The sequence below is a fragment of the Gopherus evgoodei genome, chromosome 1, assembly GCF_007399415.2.
Source record: "Gopherus evgoodei ecotype Sinaloan lineage chromosome 1, rGopEvg1_v1.p, whole genome shotgun sequence".
Lineage (NCBI taxonomy): Eukaryota > Metazoa > Chordata > Testudines > Testudinidae > Gopherus > Gopherus evgoodei.
Genome location: NC_044322.1, coordinates 298,984,168 through 299,002,237, shown reverse-complemented (window position 1 = coordinate 299,002,237; position 18,070 = coordinate 298,984,168). Strand labels below are relative to the sequence as shown.

Here is an 18,070-nt window from a genome sequence, read left to right as displayed (position 1 = left end):
CAGCCACCACTCATTTGCTGCTAATTTGGGTCATCTTGACTCTCCTGAGCAATATCCTCCTAATGTATTATGAAAGACTAGGTCGATGGCTCAACTCTCTTCAAAATAGCTTTTTAAAAAGTCGTATCTTTGATTCATCATTTCATATCCTGCCAAACAATCAAACGTTGCCTGTAGCTGTTTATCTAAGATTTTATTGCAGGTAAGGAAGGTAACAACCAGCTTGATGTGCACAAATATTTACAAGCAGCAATTGCAGTACAAGAACAAATGATCACTACCAGGAAAACAAGTGACCTTTAAACAGATGAAGACACAATATTACAGATTATATATTAATAAAACTAAATTACTGAATGGGTAGTAAATTTGGTTCAGAGGTATTGCCTGACATATCCTAAGTGCATTTTAAGTATCCGTGATCAAAATATTAGCATCAAAAAGATTTTTTCAAAATAAAATAACTTTTTGTTCCCCTAAACAATAATTTTCATGGTAAAATAAAATCTATCTTTTTCTTTTCCATGGGAAAAAAAGGGAGAAATCCCAAAATCAAATATTATCTTGAGATTATTTTAAAAATGATTCTTCTAGAATTTCCCACAAAAAGCATTTGGCTTTGTTTATCCAGCTATATTTTTTTAATTTATATCAGAAACATATACTTTTAAAAGCTAAATATTGATTACAAAATGTTCAGGGTCAAGTTTACTGCTGGACACTATTTCTAAAATATTAGATCCACAGCTGGCAAACCTATTCAGCACCAAAACTGGCCATACATCACTTGATTTTGTTTTATCTTTGATCACTAAGGATACCAGCAATAGTGACCTGAAGAAGATAAATAGATCCATCAGAAATTTTTTGACCAGAACATTTTTCTGTTAGAAAATGCTAATTCAATGAAATAGAAACATTTCAAAGGAATGTATTGACTGCCAATTTTTTTGTAGGAAATTATCAAAATGTTTAATTCCTATAAGGTCAAAACTTTGTTTCTATGTGATCATTTTGACTATTATGATATAATAGTCAAAATGCTTCAACTTTTATATTCTAAATTTCCATGTAATATAAAAGTTAAACAAGTAAAAATTAAACACATTCTGACCTCACTGAAACAAAATGTTTTGATAAGGTTGAAACAAAATATTTTCTGAACATTTTATGAAAAATTCCGAGATTTAAACTTTTCGTCATGATTCAGGATGAAACCAAATTTTATTGCATCAGACTTTCCCATGGGATGGAAATTCTGTTTCACCCTGCTCCAGAGATGAAAAGTTTGTTAATGAGTTTGCCTTCCCTTGGTGGTCTGTTGAGAGCCCTACTTTATGTATGTTTATATAGTGCTTTGAGATCCATAAATGCAAGAATGGCAAAAAATCTTTCTGTCAAGTCCTACAGAGCTTCTTCCTTATAGTTATATAAATTTAAGAGATTTCTGGGCTGCCGGGAATTATATGTATTATCTCTACCAGCTCTGTCTGCAAGTGCAGAATATTCGCTGCACAAAGGATGAAATTCATCCCAGGAGGTCCAGCAAAAGACCTATGCACTCCTTTTTTACGTTCTGTCCTTACTATCTATGTTCTTGCCAGCTCTGGGCAATGTGTGGCGGGGATATTGTGGTTCAACAGCCCTACTTCAAAGCCATCATATTATCAGATTATTCTGTTCCTCTCCACATGATTTAATGCATGGAAGAGAGCATAAGGGCCTTGGGGAACTATTCTATCTCCTCAGTGCTTATGTGTAACTTACTCTAATGCTAATAGGATTTACATTTGTGCATCCAGGGAAGAAAACATCATAGTTCTTAATGTCATAAACAAAGAACACTGCTTAGTTTTACATGTCACTCAAAAACCACAGCACAGAAGCATTCATTGATTCTGCACATTTAGGGCTGTCTTGCAGATTTTGCTGTATTTACCTAAATCACGATCTTCATTAAAAACAAATCACAAACCATCTAGCACTTGTGATTATGAACACAATCATCACAAAAACTCTCAGATGCTAGACTGAGATTTGAATGGTGACACACGCAGTTGACTGGTGACAATGAGTTGAAATTCCTTAGAATATAGAAATACACAAATTTCCATAGTTAACTATGCAATAAATTCTATACTGGGGGAAAATATAAAAAAAAAAAGCACATGCAAAATACAGAATTAGTTTAATGCTGAATAAATTTCTGAGTGTAATTATCTTTCTGTTCAATTTCAGTGTTCACAACTGCTATTATAACCTCAAACAACTGAAATAAACACCCATAGAATCATAGACGATTAGGGCTGGAAGAGACCTCAGGAAGTCATCTAGTCCAACCCCCTGCTCAAAGCAGGACCAACACCAACTAAATTATTCCAGCCAGGGCTTTTATTATCTTTATTTGCTGGGATCACAGATGGTACACACAGCAGTAGCATATTATGAGAGAAAGAGAACCAGAGACTGAAATTAAAGTGAACACAAACATTGGGAATTTTACATATGTAATTCCACCATTAAAAATGTACTTTTTTTTTCAATTGATTGACACATTTTAAGTATGATTATCTAGAATCATAGAATCACAGAATATCAGGGTTGGAAGGGACCTCAGGAGGTCAGCTAGTCCAACCCCCTGCTCAAAGCAGGACCAATCTAGTAATGATGCAAACATGTTCTAATGCAAAGTGAAAAAAATAGAATTTAAAGACAATGCAATTAAAAAATATGCATTTTGAACACACGGGAGGCTGTGGAACCCATCAATAAAAAGGTAGAGCTTTGATCCAATAAAAATTATCCAGTTACCACATCAAGGCCATGGGGGGGGCAAGATAAATTGATTTCAATTTTTCAGGGAATTTTTCTCTGTGGAAGACGCAAACATTTTTAATTGAATCCAGCTTAAAATTTTTAACATAGCAGTAGTAAAGCTGCAAGAGGATCAAGAGACCAAAAATAAAAGCTCCTTCAAAAATAAAATAACCGTACCTGTTAATCTAAAAAGCCTAAGTAGCAGACATTTTTCACTAGAATCAAACACATATTTCCATTAAAGATTTTTACTCAAGAGATAAACTCATGTGTATCATTCATTTGAAATTGCATTTTGAAGCTTTTCGCAAAATGATTCCCATGTGCATGGATTTGCCAGCCAGCACATTGCTCTGATAGGGCCATATGCTCTCCTTCATATGTAGAAACTGCACATTGGGGTTATATATGCAAGACAGGGCAATGTTACACTGACTTCCTCTCCTATGCATTGCCCCCATTGGAGGTGGAGTTGATCACATAGCAGAACAGTTAGAAGAGAAGGATAATATTTCTAGGGAAAAAGAGAGATCTCTAGGAACTACAGGATTTTGCTTCTCAAACCTGTTTTAATTTAAGAGGTCTCTGCAACCTGAATTGTATTTTAAAGTGTTTTGTCAGAAAACTTTCTTAGTTTTTCCAGAAAGGTTGTTACAGTTTTTCCAATAGAGAGATTATATTTTTCTGTAATTATGCGTGTTGTGAAAATACGCCATTCAGTTAAACATAAATCAATGTATAGCAGTATTTATATGAAATATGTTACCAGCAGAGTTTGTAAAAATGGATCATCTCCTTCAAGATCTAGATGAAAAGTTTATAGGAAGAGAAGCAGTCAGTTCTGCTGGAGATTGTAACCATCTTGAATCCAAGTGGTTTGGTCAATGAAGTTTGCATATTCCTTGTACCCAGCTTGATTAGCTGGTTGAGTTCCTGAACTCTAGGCTGTACTTTGTGGAGTTTGTAACCACAGCACTTTACAAATGCTTCTGGGATCATTGTCCACCAGCCAGTTTCTAAGTTGTGCCAGACCATAATTATAAACCCAGAAAAGCAGAAAGGTAGTCAGCTCAGTAGAGCTGGATTTTTTCAGCTGAAAACTTTTCCTATCAAACAATGGCATGTTAGAAAAATTAAGTCTTTTTGCAGGAAAATTTCATTTTTGATTTTTAAAAATAGTTGATGGGAAATTTTGAAACAGCATAAGAAATTTGCTTTTATTTCTAAATTGAAGTTTTTGCTTTGGTTTTTGAAAACCAAAAAACATTTCTGAAATCAAAATTTTTGGTTTTAATTCTTCCTTCTTTTTGCACACCGTCTTTGCCTTTGAATTGAATGGAATGATGTCTGTGGCTTGGGGGGTGGGGTTTTTTTTTGGTTTGGCTTCCCATCTTTTGTTTTTGTTCAGTTGGCTTTGGTTTCCCCTTCCCCACACACACACACACTAACTTTTCAAAACTTTTCCAACTTTTGAAAAGTTTAACAGCAAAAAGGAAAAAAGAAAAGTGAAACAATATTAGATGTCAATCATTCTACTGGATTAAGTGACAATAAAAGAAAAAGGGGGAAAATAGAAAAATAAAAGTAAAAAAAAATCAGAGATTTTGAAAATCTTTTGGTTTCTGAAAACTGAAATGAAACATATTAAAAAAAAATTCCTGCAAAAAAGTTTTAAAAATGTGAACAAAAAAATTTAAATTAAAAATTTTCATGTGAAACTTTATGTGACGAAAGAAACCCCAATGTTTTTGATCAGCTCTCCAACCAAATCTATAATCAATATCCTTTGAGAGGTACCAGGTGGAGTTTATAAACACTACCACTCTCTTGCACTGCTTCTCTAAGTTCAAATATTCAGAGTCATTATCTTCAAAATTAACCATCAATCTTCTAAAAATATTCAAAGACACACAATAATGTAATTGTGGCCCTACTGCTGATCTCTTTCTTGATGGTCATCTCTTTTCCCTTTCTTTCTACCAAGAACATATGCTGCAGATGAAATATTGGCACGTGTCTGTAAGTGAGACTGGAAAGATTGACAAAGCAATTCACTTGCCTCCTGCAGACTATGACAGCAAAGCTTTTACCCTCCCAAGTCAGACTTGTCTTGTACAGTTGAATATTCTGTCTGTCATTCCAAAAGCTTCAAAATAGAGCATCCCACATGAATGATGAATTTTGATTTTGACTGACAGTACTGAAGAATAAGCTAGCTAAAGACAGATGGCAGGCTGTAATTTCATGCCCTGCTTTTCACTCACCTGCAGTAGCCAAATTCAATACTTCCATTACAAATAAAATCTTTGACTAAAAAAATCATATTTATAGTAACTGGCTTGTTACCACGATTTTTACTAACAGTTTCCTTAAAATGTTTTCCTTATATTTGTCAGGGAGGAGGAGGGAATATAGATTTGCTCCTTCTTAAAGCATCTCTTATCATGAAAGATTCCTTGAGGTTAGACTACCATAATGTTCCTTGTTATAGGGCACTAAAAAGACTCATTCATCATCTGCAGGTAGGGCAGAGTGCAGCAGCACTGTTATGCTTGATCGAATGTCAGGGAAGTAACTGGGAGTTTTGATCACTGACATCAGTGGGCCCTAGATGAGATGCTTATTGTCTTGGGGGTAAGAGGAAAGGATTGTGTCAACACATCCCAACTACATTAATAGGCAATCTGTCCTATTTGTGATTTTTATTTTAACTGTTAAAACTTTTCAGACCCAGTCTGTAACAGACCACTTTAAGCTTCTGGATTCACTTATGTACCACTGATTCATCTAACACTCAAGTGAATGGGACTGTTAGAACTTACGATTTGGAGGAGAAATGCCGTCTGATCTTACTCTTGCTCAGGTGAAAGTCAATGCCAAAACTCCCTTTAACTTAAATGGAAGATGGAACGTGCCCTGTATCTGCAGTCAAGTTCTCAGACACCATGATGGTGGGTGTGGTGTATGAACCCAGAAAGCAGTCGTAACAACAAATTTTTGCACCCAAGGCAAGAGCCAGCTCCAGGCTCTTCAGCAGCAGTTCGGCGGCGGGTTCCTGAGTTCCTGCCGTAGAGAAGGACCCACCGCCATATTGCCGCCGAAGAATGAATGAAGCGGTGGCGGCAATTCGGCGGCAGGTCCTTCCCTCGGAGAGATTATGCTTTATAAATGTTATATATGCCGGTATCAGATGTTAGTGTCACAACTAATAATTAATAAATCCTCTTCTACAAAACAGTAACCATACAAATGCAAACGTCATCCACTGTGCATCTTATTTCCATTTATGCTGACATATGTGAACAGAATTTTGTTCTGTCTTTTAATGTTTAATAAATTTTAGAGAATTAAAATGCACTTGCCTCTTTAAAATCATTATTATTAACAACACAATGCTGGTTAGCATTTAGACAGCATGTTACATCTTCAAAGCCCTTTACAAACCTTGGCCCTAATACAGCAAGCTGTTTCTTATGTCTGCACCTACAAGGAACTTCGCTGAAGCCAATGGGGTTCAGCACACCATGCAGAACAGCTTGCAGGGAACAGGCTATAGGGTTACAAGTCCTGCCTCCTGTGGGCTGTATGCTCCACTATTCCACAAGTTAGTGACATTGATATTGTCTCTTCAGGATCTAGAGTTTGGGCCAGCCTGTAAGGGTATGGGAGTGTGATATTTGAAGGGATTGGATTCTCAAAGCACTCATCCCATCTCTGTTTCTCCATTCTAGTCTATTCAGCCTACCTTTCCTGTCAACATAGCTCAGATGTTCATCAGCAGGGTGATCCCTCTAGGCACACTTGCACAGATTGTAATTTATTGTAAGCTGTAACTTCCGAAGAGATTTGTACTTAAAAATTCATTTGGTGCAGGCTCTGGAGAGCAGCTGCTCTTCTGGTCTGCCTCCTTCCAAACACAACTCTTTCCCCAACTCTTTCCAGCTACACAGAGCTGAATTAGATGGGGCCCCTTGATGCCGGGGATTGGCAAAGTGCAACTGAGTCACAGCTCCCCTCTTTACAGTTTTCAGGGGGTGCTTCTGCCACATTTTGCCTTTCTCCACTACATGCAGAAGTAGGGAGGATGTAGCTTAGAGGGCCACTTGTTGAGCAATCAAAAAATATGGGAGTTTAACCTAAGAAAGGGTTGCAGGATTAAGCACAGACACTTTATTTGGTTTCTTTAGAGTTTTCTATATGGCATGACAACTCACAGAATGTAAAAAGACAAAACAGAAAAATAATGGGAGAACCAGGAAAATAATCATTAGTTCATTTCAACTATATTGATAGAAGAAAGATTCTTCTGGTTCTCTGCTTATTGCAAACATATAGTACCTCTCTTTCTCCTAGACTGCTGTCCAAATGTTAAGTTACCAAAAAAGGCTACTAATGTGCCAAATTATAACCTCAGTCTTTCCCATTTTGTAAGCAACTTCTTCCAACCACTGATTCGTAAAATGAATGCTTAAATGGTCTGAAATACCACCATGCTATTTAATAGATTTAATCTAGGTTGTCATTGATGAAGCTATACCAAATGTAAACAAATTAACATTTCTGTGTGCATGAAGCAATAGATATTAGGTCTGCCCTCAGAAAAGGATCTCTTCAGAGCTGTTAACCCTTACAGCAAGAAAGATAGTGCTAGATGTCAAATGAAGGGGTGTTATTAATATCGAGTTCTATCCAGCTGTAGTGATCTGGGGACTGTGGAAGTTAACACCACATTTAGCCAGCAGAAAGGTAGGTCGACCTATGATGTGCTTCAAATACAGTCTTATCTATTGTCCAGAAATATATAACTTCCTTAATCCCGTTTACAAAAATCTGAAAGTTTAAAGGTAGCGTGTTCATGGATGAGAATTGGAAGTGGGCTACCACAGTCATAGTAAAACAAGAAACACTGATTTAAAAACTATTGATAGGCTTCATCTTACATTACTGATTCACTTGTAGCCTTGCTAGCTTGCAACTTTCATTTTTAATACACGTTAAGGCCCCAGTCCTGAAACAAGATGCATGTTGGATTCACCTTTGACTTCAGTTTTTCTTTCTATAATCATGCTAAAAAAAATTTTTTTTCTTTTTTTTGGGGGGCGCTTCTGTGGAACTATTTACATAAGGACAACTCACTGAGAGTGAGTTTGCATGATTCGACCCTTTGGCCCCAATCTTTCAATCAGAGGCATGCAGATGATCCCGCAGTGCCTGAATGGATTCCTATGGAGATAAACTAGATAATGGCTAGATTTTGTAACTGCACTATGTTATGCCCTAGCATTGGACCTATGACTTGTGGCAATGTTTTTCATATACCACAGGCTCTAATTCCCATTTGTTTAACATGAGCATTGATAGGCATGCACATATTGCATTAATTAGTGAAGATGGTCAAATTATTCATTGTGAAAAATTTATCCAAGAAATGTTGGCCTTTTCTTTGAAAATATTATTTGTGAATATTTCCTCCCCTTATACAACCTATGCATAGCCCAACATTCAGACATTAAATTATTCATCCATTTTTCCTGACGATAATTGAATAAATGTGCATATAAATTATTTAAACTAGTTCCTCTTTTCCTTTACTGTGAACCCACTGTTAGCTATCATCATAAACCTTTGCTTGATTAAAAAACAAACAGGCGTCAACCTCAATGTCACTGGAAGTAATTCTGATCAGTAAGTCACTGCACTGGACTTTTTAACTGCTGTAAAAGATTATTTATATAAGCAAGTGTCAAGAAGGCCATTGCTGAATCTAATGAGGGTGATTTGTGTTTACATGGTGTACACTGTGTAAGATGAGAACAGTTACTTTAACATTTCAGTTCAGCATAACTGACCACATTTTTTGATTGGAGTAATTAGTTGCTCTCTAAATCTAATGGGCCTCCATGAACAGTACAAGCTACAATGGGTATTTGCAGGTACCTGCAGAACAGAACAGTTAACCATGCATCCTTTTGAGATATTTGCCTACTTGGCATTCAGTGCAAAATGCTATATACACCGCATTCCAGTCCAAACATGCCCACTGCAGAATTAGTTCTATACAACTGAACATAATGCTAAGCAACTCCTTGGCTCTTAGTATGCCTTTTTATATTTAAACAAAAAAGCTTATTCAAAATTACAAGTACTTACATAATCACACTTCATTACAGGATGTATATGTAGCTGGTGCGTACTACTACTTTCAAATTACGAAAGATGTGAATGAATTTTTGCAGTCTTTCTTTTCCTGCCAATGGCTTTCCCTGACGCATGCATGCAGTTTAAGAAACATGGCACTTTATGAGATTACAGAGCTAGAGATAAACCAGGAAGCCGCAAATCAGATAACAGGATTAAAATATATAATTAGTTCACTGGATTGAAATTAAATTTAGTTCATACTATTACGCTAAAACAAACCAATGTGAAAGCTTTTATCTCCATTAAACCCTACCTTTCCTTAAAAGCTCCTTTGTATCAATACTGACACATATCATGAATTCAAACCACCTTAACATTTTAAAAAAATTTAGTGCCAAAAAACCTTGTTTAAATATTACATGACTTTTGTATTATTATATGAACTAGAACTCGGAGGCCACCACCTAATGCACTAGTTAAACCTTGAAAAATTATTCACAGCTTCTTCTATTGTGCCTTTGCAGTTAACATTTCCTTTCATCACTTTATGACCCAGTGCTGTCTCTCTTGCCCAGCTGTCTCCTGGAGAGGAAGAAAACTTTACAACTAAAATGTTAAAAATCAAAGTTTACATGCAACATAACATTTAGCAACTATTTCACCCCCACACAAACACACATACTCAGTGGACAGATAAGGATTTTCAATAGCAATCACTGCCTTTTTTTAGTTCAGATCTAAAGCTACGACAGCTAAACTCTAAGCATGCTCAAATATTCCAAGGAAGATAGATATGTCTGGTTTTCCAGAGTGCTTTAATTTCTGCAAATTAGGAGACATGTTTATTTGTTGGAAGAGAACAATTTGTTCAAAATTAAAAAAAAAAAATATTGCCAAGGGCTCAGTCTCACAATATACTCAACATCCTCAACCCCCACTAATTTCACCTTATTGGATCAAGCCTGTAATACTTATACAGCACCATCCTGTAATCTTATTCAGAAAAACACCTTCTGAAGGATCAATTCATGTATATCTTTGGGACCTACCCTGAAAATGTATTCAGATGAGTAAATTTACTCACATACATTTGCAGGATCAGGTTCATAGACACACACTAACAATATAAATGTTAAACAATGATAATTATCACATTATCATCATCATAAAGTCTGATTTTTCAACAGAAGTTTGTCAAAAGCACTACTAGTAGGTGTTAGCTACTTGCGAGATTGGACCTTGTGTTTATTGTATTTGCCTCATGAGGAAGTTTTCTCATGCCATATAAAAATGTTTTCTACAAATTTAAAAACCTACAGAAATACCTCAGTACAAATCTTCATTAACAATAAACGTGTTAGGTTGTACAAATACAATTTGTCTACAGTCGTAAAGAGACGTCAGTTCAATAAACAAAAAACATTAAAGATTGTAACTAAAACATCCGAATGTTTGAAAGCCTAGAAATTTATATTTAGCCACCCCTCCATACTGTGACCGGTTGGATCACAGAAACCCCCTTGGGAACTGCCAACTGATGTGCCAAGACTACTTCTGCCGCTGCTTTCCCTGCCAGTTTGAGATTCCAGCACCCTGTCTTGTTGAGCCAGACACGCCAGTCTGCTCCAACACACACCCAGGGTCTGAACCACATGCCCCAAAGCTGCAGACTAAACTGAAAGAAACTTACAGAAGTGTTCCTGTCTTTAACAGTCAAATGCTCAACTCCCAATGGGGTCCAAACCCCAAATAAATCTGTTTTACCCTGTATAAAGCTTACACAGGGTAAACTCATAAATTGTTCTTCCTCTATAACACTGATAGAGAGATATGCACAGCGGTTTCTTTTCCCCTTCCCCCAGGTATTAATACATACTCTGGGTTAATTAATAAGTAAAAAGTGATTTTATTAAACAAAAAAAATAGGATTTAAGTGGTTCCAAAGTAGTAACAGACAGAACAAAGTGAATTGCCAAGTAAAATAAAATATGCAAATCTAAGGGTATGTCTACACTATGGGATTATTCCGATTTTACATAAACTGGTTTTGTAAAACAGATAGTATAAAGTCGAGCGAATGCGGCCACACTAACACATTAATTCGGTGGTGTGCGTCCATGGTCCGAGGTAGCATCGATTTCTGGAGCGTTGCACTGTGGGTAGCTATTCTGTAGCTATCCCATAGTTCCCACAGTCTCCCTCACTCATTGGAATTCTGGATTGAGACCCCCAATGCATGATGGTGCAAAAACAGCGTCGCGGGTGATTCTGGGTAAATGTCGTCACTCATTCCTTCCTCCATGAAAGCAACGGCAGACAATCATTTCGAGCCCTTTTTCCCTAGATTGCCCTGGGAGACGCCATAGCACAGCAACCATGGAGCCCGTTCAGCTTTTTTTTGCTGTCACCATATGTCTACTGGATGTTGCTAACAGATGCGGTACTGCAGCGCTACACAGCAGCATTCATTTGCTTTTGCAAGACAGCAGAGATGGATATCAGTTGTTCTGTACCGTCTGCCATGCCATTGTAAATCGGCGATGAGATGACGGTTATCAGTCATTCTGTACCATCTGCTGCTGTCATGGGTGCCCCTGGCTGAGGTCGGCCAGGGGCGCAAAGACAAAAAAGGGAATGACTCCCCGAGTCAATCCCTCCTTTATGGTCTCTAAAAATAGAGTCAGTCCTGCCTAGAATATGGTGCAAGTGTACTACAGAACCAGTGTACCAGAGAACCAGAGAGCACAGCTGTTTTATGTCAGATCCCGCAGAAATGATGAGCTACATGCCATTCACGGGAGGTGCCCCTGCAACAACCCCACCCGTTGCTTCCCTGCTCCCCCAGTCCTCCTGGGCTACCGTTGCAGTGTCCCCCCATTTGTGTGATGAAGTAATAAAGAATGCAGGAATAAGAAACACTGACTTGTTAGTGAGATAAAATGAGGGGGAGGAAGCCTCCAGCTGCTATGATAGTCCAGGCAGGACATTAAACGGTGCAGGGGAGAGGAGCCCAGCATCCCGCTGCTATGCTAGTCCAGGCAGTACAGAATCTTTTCTTTAGACATGAAAGGGAGGGGGCTAATGGAGCTCAGCCCCCAGTTGCTATGACGAAGACGGTTACCAGCCATTCTGTACCATCTACTGTGAATGACTAGGAGTCATTCCTATTTTTACCCAGGCGCCCCCGGCCGACCTCACCTGAGGCCAACCAGGAGCACTCACGGAATGATGACAAGGACGGCTATCAGTCCTTTTGTACAGTACCGTCTGCCATCGGGGAAGGGAAGGGAGAGGATGCTGAGTTCACTACCGCTGCACCGTGTCTACCAGCAGCATGCAATAGACATACGGTGACATTGAAAAAAGTCAAGAAATGATTTTTTCCCTTTTCTTTCACAGGGGGGAGGGGGGTAAATTAACGAGCTATACCCTGAAGCACCCCAGACGTGTTTGACCCTACAGGCATTGGGAGCTCAGCCAAGAATTCAAATACTTTTTGGAGACTGCTGGGGACTGTGGGATAGCTGGAGTCCTCAGTACCCCCTCCCTCCCTCCATGAGCGTCCATTTGATTCTTTGGCTTCCCGTTACGCTTGTCACACAGCACTGTGCTGTGGACTCTATATCATAGCCTGGAGATTTTTTTCAAACGCTTTGGCATTTCGTCTTCTGTAACGGAGCTCTGATAGAACAGATTTGTCTCCCCATACAGCAGTCAGATCCAGTATCTCCCGCACGGTCCATGCTGGAGCTCTTTTTGGATTTGGGACTGTGTTGATCAGAGCTTCACGCTGGGCAAACAGGAAATGTAATTCAAAAGTTCGCGGGGCTTTTTCTGTCTACCTGGTCACTGCATCTGAGTTCAGACTGCTGCCCAGAGCGGTCACAATGGTGCACTGTGGGATACTGCCCGGAGGCCAATACCGTCGATTTGTGGCCACACTAAGCCTAATCCGATATGGTAATACTGATTTCAGGGCTACTCCTCTCGTCGGGGAGGAGTACAGAAACCAGTTTAAAGAGCCCTTTATATCGATATAAAGGACCTCATTGTGTGGACGGGTGCAGCATTAAATCGGTTTAATGCTGCTAAAATCGGTTTAAATGCATAGTGTAGACCAGGCCTAAGTCTAATACAGTAATAAAACTGAATACAGATAAAATCTCACCCTGAGAGATGTTTCAATAAGTTTCTTTCAAAGACTAGATGCCTTCCTAGTCTGGGCACAATCCTTCCTCCGGTACAGCCCTTGTTCCAGTTCAGGTGGTAGCTAGGGGATTTCTCATGATGGCTGCCTCTTTTGTTCTGTTCCACCCATTTATATATCTTTTGCATAAGGCAGGAATCCTTTGTCCCTCTCTGGGTTCCCCCCTCCTTCTAAATGGAAAAACACCAGGTTAAAGATGGATTTCAGTTCAGGTGACATGATCACGTCACTGAAAGATTCCAACTCTTCATTCCTCCCAGCTTGACTCATAGGAAGGCCTGCCTGCAAACAGAGCCATCCACAGTCAATTGTCCTGGTTGATGGGAGCCATCAAGATTCCAAACCACCATTAATGGCCCACACTTTGCATAATTACAATAGGCCTCAGAGTTCTATTTTATATTTCTAGTTTTAGACACAAATATGGATGACCACACTCAGTAGATTATAAGCTTTGTAATGATACTTTACAAGAGACCTTTCGCATGAAGCATATTTTAGTTACACTATATTCACACTCATCAGCATGCTTTCATAAAATCATACAGACTGCAACATCACACATACATTTCAAAGTCAGTTGATTCATAATTAGGGTTCTACAACCCCAAATCTTGACCCTATATCTCTCCTCTCTGTCCACAATTTTAATATTAGGCTGTCAGGATTCAAATGTAGGCCCTGTTCCTGTGCACACTTACATGTAGACTACGTATATGTTTGTAGCTTGCCTGAGTACGTGTCCACATACTGTCAGCATGTGTATCCCATAGTCACACTGAGTGTCCACATATACTGTGCTGGGCATAGGTACACGCCATGCACACAGATATATCTATGTCCACGCTGCCCCTTTTCGGTATGCAAGAGTAGTGCTACTGTTACAGGAATGGTATCCCAGAGTCCTTTGCATCTCAGGAGATGCTTTTGGAATCACTTTGTTATGTGTTGCTGGTACTGTAGGACACCTTCACACATATGGTGATGACAGCTCCCAGTCATCTCACCTTTCTATCACTATGCCTTGAAAACATGGAGCAAGTCCATGATGATGGGATTGTGCTCCTGCTCATGGGACCAGTGCATTGCATACTGGACAGAATGGGGTCAAAAAAATGTGACATACTAAAGACTGGTGACTGAAAGGGTGAATGAAAATCCACTGGGATCCCATGTTGAGTGCTGAAATGGGAATATTATGCCCATTGGTGGACCATGGCTTCTGGTCCCACAGAACCTGCACGGTGTGGTGGGACCACATTGGAAACCTGGGATGATGACCAGTGCCTGCAGAACTTCCAAATGAAGCAGCAGACCTTCATGGAGTTGTGGAAGCAGCTTGCAGCACCTCTTCAGTGCCAGACCAATTGTTTTCCAAAACCTCAACCAGTATAGAAGCAGATGGTTATTATCCTTTGGAAGCGGCTAAACCTGACAGCTACCAGTCAGATGCAAACCAGTTCCAGGTTGGGAAGTCAACAGTCGGGGTAGTGGTTGTACAGGTTTGCCATGCTATTAGTACTGCAATCTATTCATGAGTGGTTGCCATAATCCAAGTCCTTGAAATTATAGTGGGATTTCAGAGGATAGGCTTGCTGAACCATTCAGGGGCCATCAACAGAACACACATCCCAACACTTTGCCCACTGAAAGGGGTCAGTGAATACATGAAACAGAGAGGTTACTATTTGCTCATTCTCCAAGGCTTAGTGGACCAGAGTGGTCAGTTCATGAACTCCAACATTGGACATACAGGAAAGGTCCAGGGCACTCAGGAGATCAGAACTGTACTGCGGGGAGGGGGGGGGGGAGGAGGGGGAAGGGGGAAGTATTTATTCTCCAGAAATGACATGGTTTGATCCTCACAGTTATTTTAGGGGACCTCACCTACCCACTCCTCACATGGCTCAAAGCTGTAACCCTGACATTGCATTCCCCAGGAAAAGGGAATTCCAACTATCGACTGGGTAGCTGCAGAATGGTGATGGAGTGTACCTTTGGGCATCTAAAAGCTCATTGGTGATGCCTATGGACCTGTCAGGATGCCAGCATAGCCAACAGAGTTTGCATTATCGTGGCATGCTTGCCTTGCAAAACATATGCGAGGATAAAGAGGAATACTTAGAGAGTGAGTAGGCACAGGACACATCTTGTTTTCAAAGCTTGTACAGGCAGCCAGATCCCACCCATGTGCATACTGCTCCTGGTAGGCAAAGGAAATTCATGATGCAATATTGCAGATCAGTGTGGAGCCAGAAGATAACTTGGTACTGTGCAAAGGAACACTATTGTGACACTATTGTGCTTCTGGAAAAGCTCAATGGAGCATTGTCAAAGACTTGTGTTGTGACATGCCATGGTGAGTTTTAATCACCTGCAGTTGACAATGTACTAACTGAAAGGGTCCTCAAAGTGAACCTTTTTGGGTTTGTGCTGTGCAGAGTGTATATGCACTTTCATGCCATCATTAAGCAATGCTTTTGTTGCAAGCTGACAGCCCTGTTTCAGGATTCTTTTGAGGGAGCACTTAAGCATAGTTAAAGATAATTTAAAAACAGCTCTTTAAGGCTTTGGTACAGATGTCAAACATTCCTTCTTCACAGTGTTTTCTGACACTGTTGTCCACAAAAACTTGTTGGATACTGTACATGAGTACTCCTATGGTTGCAAGTGCTGACTGTTTGGTGGGGGTGAGGGTCAAGAAAGCACTGTTCGGTGTCAGATATCTTCTTTGGTAAGTTAGTTTTATTTCTTTTGCCTGTATTGTCACTTAAATATTAACAACATTTCTCCTTCGTTTCTCATGCTGGTGCTTTGGACAGCAATAATTATTTCAGAGCTTCAATCATTATCATGAACCCTGTTATTTTGCCCCTCAACAGTAGGAAATTCATGGGTGGGAGGGAGGGACAAAACTCATTGCATTTCTTTGGCACCACATTTACAGAAATCATAGCTGTACTGTGCATACTGCTGACCCATCCCAAGCATGTGGGAAACATCCTGCTGATCTGACTTGGAAAGCAAGATGCACACACAAGTGCCATGAACAGTAGCTTTTACATCCAGACATACAAACTGTTTTAGCTGTTGTTTGTTGTAACAGGAACAAATGAACAAAAAAACCAGTCAAATTCCCTGAGAAGTGGGCAAACAGTATTGTCTGTGGCCATATTTCCCTGCCCTTCTCCTTCCCCTTGCCCTGACAAGGGGGGATTGGCTGAAGAATATTGGGGGAGGACCAAATGAGGACATGAGAGGTTTGTAGTCAAATACAGGCTGGGCTACAGGGGCTGGATCCGGCTCATTGTTCCCCTTCTGCATACTCTGGGCGGGGATGGGGGTTTCCCCTGTGAGGAGTTGGAATGCCAATGAAGGGAGGTTGTGCTGGGCATCCAACACACTTCTCCCTGGTGTGTGTGTGTGTAATTCACTGCCTCAACAGCAGCTTGGGTATCAGCTGGAGGAGGAGCAGCAGTTGAATGACAAACAAGAGGTGCTGCTGGTTCCCAGAGAGAAGTAGTGGGTGGGCCCCAAAAGTGTTCAGCCAGCCATTGTATTAATAACTGCATGGTCCCATTCCCTCTGGGCATAGTCCTGTTTCATGAACCAGTTCACAGTTGTCTCTTGTCTAAGATCACGATCCTCCCTTTCCCTAAGTAGCTTGAACTGCTCTTTACTCTTGTCTGTGCTGACAAGCAGGTCCATCATCTGCCTCTGAGGTGCTTCTCCTGCCCTCCTGGTGGAATGGGTTCCCTACTGGCATTGGAAGGTTCTGGCAAGTCAAAGCATTATGTTGACATAGCTATCGGGGTGTAGCTGTGCTATTATAGTCCCTGTATATTTCATTTATTCTCAGAAAGAACCTAAAATCTCCCCAGATAAAACAATTGAACTGTCAAAGGCCACAATACTGATACATTTTAGCATCCCAGGAATGCTGGTGTTATAGCCTCTTTCCTTCAGCTAGTTTTGCAGCCCATGAGGTAAAAATGGTAAGACACTTGCACCAGTGTTCTTAAAATGTTCCACATTTTTACAGTGCATCAAGGGGCTGTTTGGGGTGGGGTTCAGTTCCTTTCAGGAATTACATTTCTAGTTACCTATTTCTTCTTTAAAGGCTGGCCATCGTTTGGAGAACATAGCTGAGAGCAAGGTACCAGAATGCAAAAGAGAGGTGTCTTTCCAGTCCTATTTCTGCTAATGGTCTACACACTGCTGAGTTGAAGGTTCTTGGTGAGCTACAAAGCACATTGACATAGCAGAAACTCAAGCTGGTTCTTCAAGTTTAATGGCAAGGCAAACATTTGCTGAATGAGGCATCCAGCACAGGGAGGCAATTCTAAGCTAGCAGCCAGTTCCCATGGAAGAGGAACAGAGAACCACAAAGAATGTCCATCCACCCACTAGCCTCTCTTGCCTCAGAAAGTCTAGCCCATGTCCAAGAAGAGCATGGGAAAGGACAGGGAAAAAGTCACACTGCGAGTTTATTTTCTTCCTTGAAATTCTGAATTAACACCGCAAGCCTGTCACCCTTCCATTGCTAACAGTATTATGTTTATACAACCACTGGAGCTGATGCTTCACTTGCCCACTCTTCTCCTGGCTTCTGCAGAGAGTCTCACTGTGGAGAAAGACTGAACACCAGGGACTGAGAACAGTAATAAACATTTGAAATGATCAAGGGAGAATAGACTGCTATGATGTTCCTTGGGTAGACAAATGCTCTTTCCTATCCTAGACCTAGGCAGTTGTTAAGCTGTCCTGCAATGGCTTCAAAGCACAAAACCCAACCTCAGGGCAGACTGCTAAGAAGCAGGGCACAAACCTCAAATGTGTTGTGAGTTCTATACTTAGATTTCACCAACCAATCATCAAGTATTAACTCCTCAACCACTATAACAC

General features: G+C 40.1%; 1 protein-coding gene across 1 annotated transcript in view; it reads right to left on the bottom strand.

Annotated features, from left to right (window-relative positions):
• Positions 1 to 18,070, bottom strand: part of PTPRR (protein tyrosine phosphatase receptor type R) — a 229,956-nt gene that overhangs the window by 162,316 nt on the left and 49,570 nt on the right.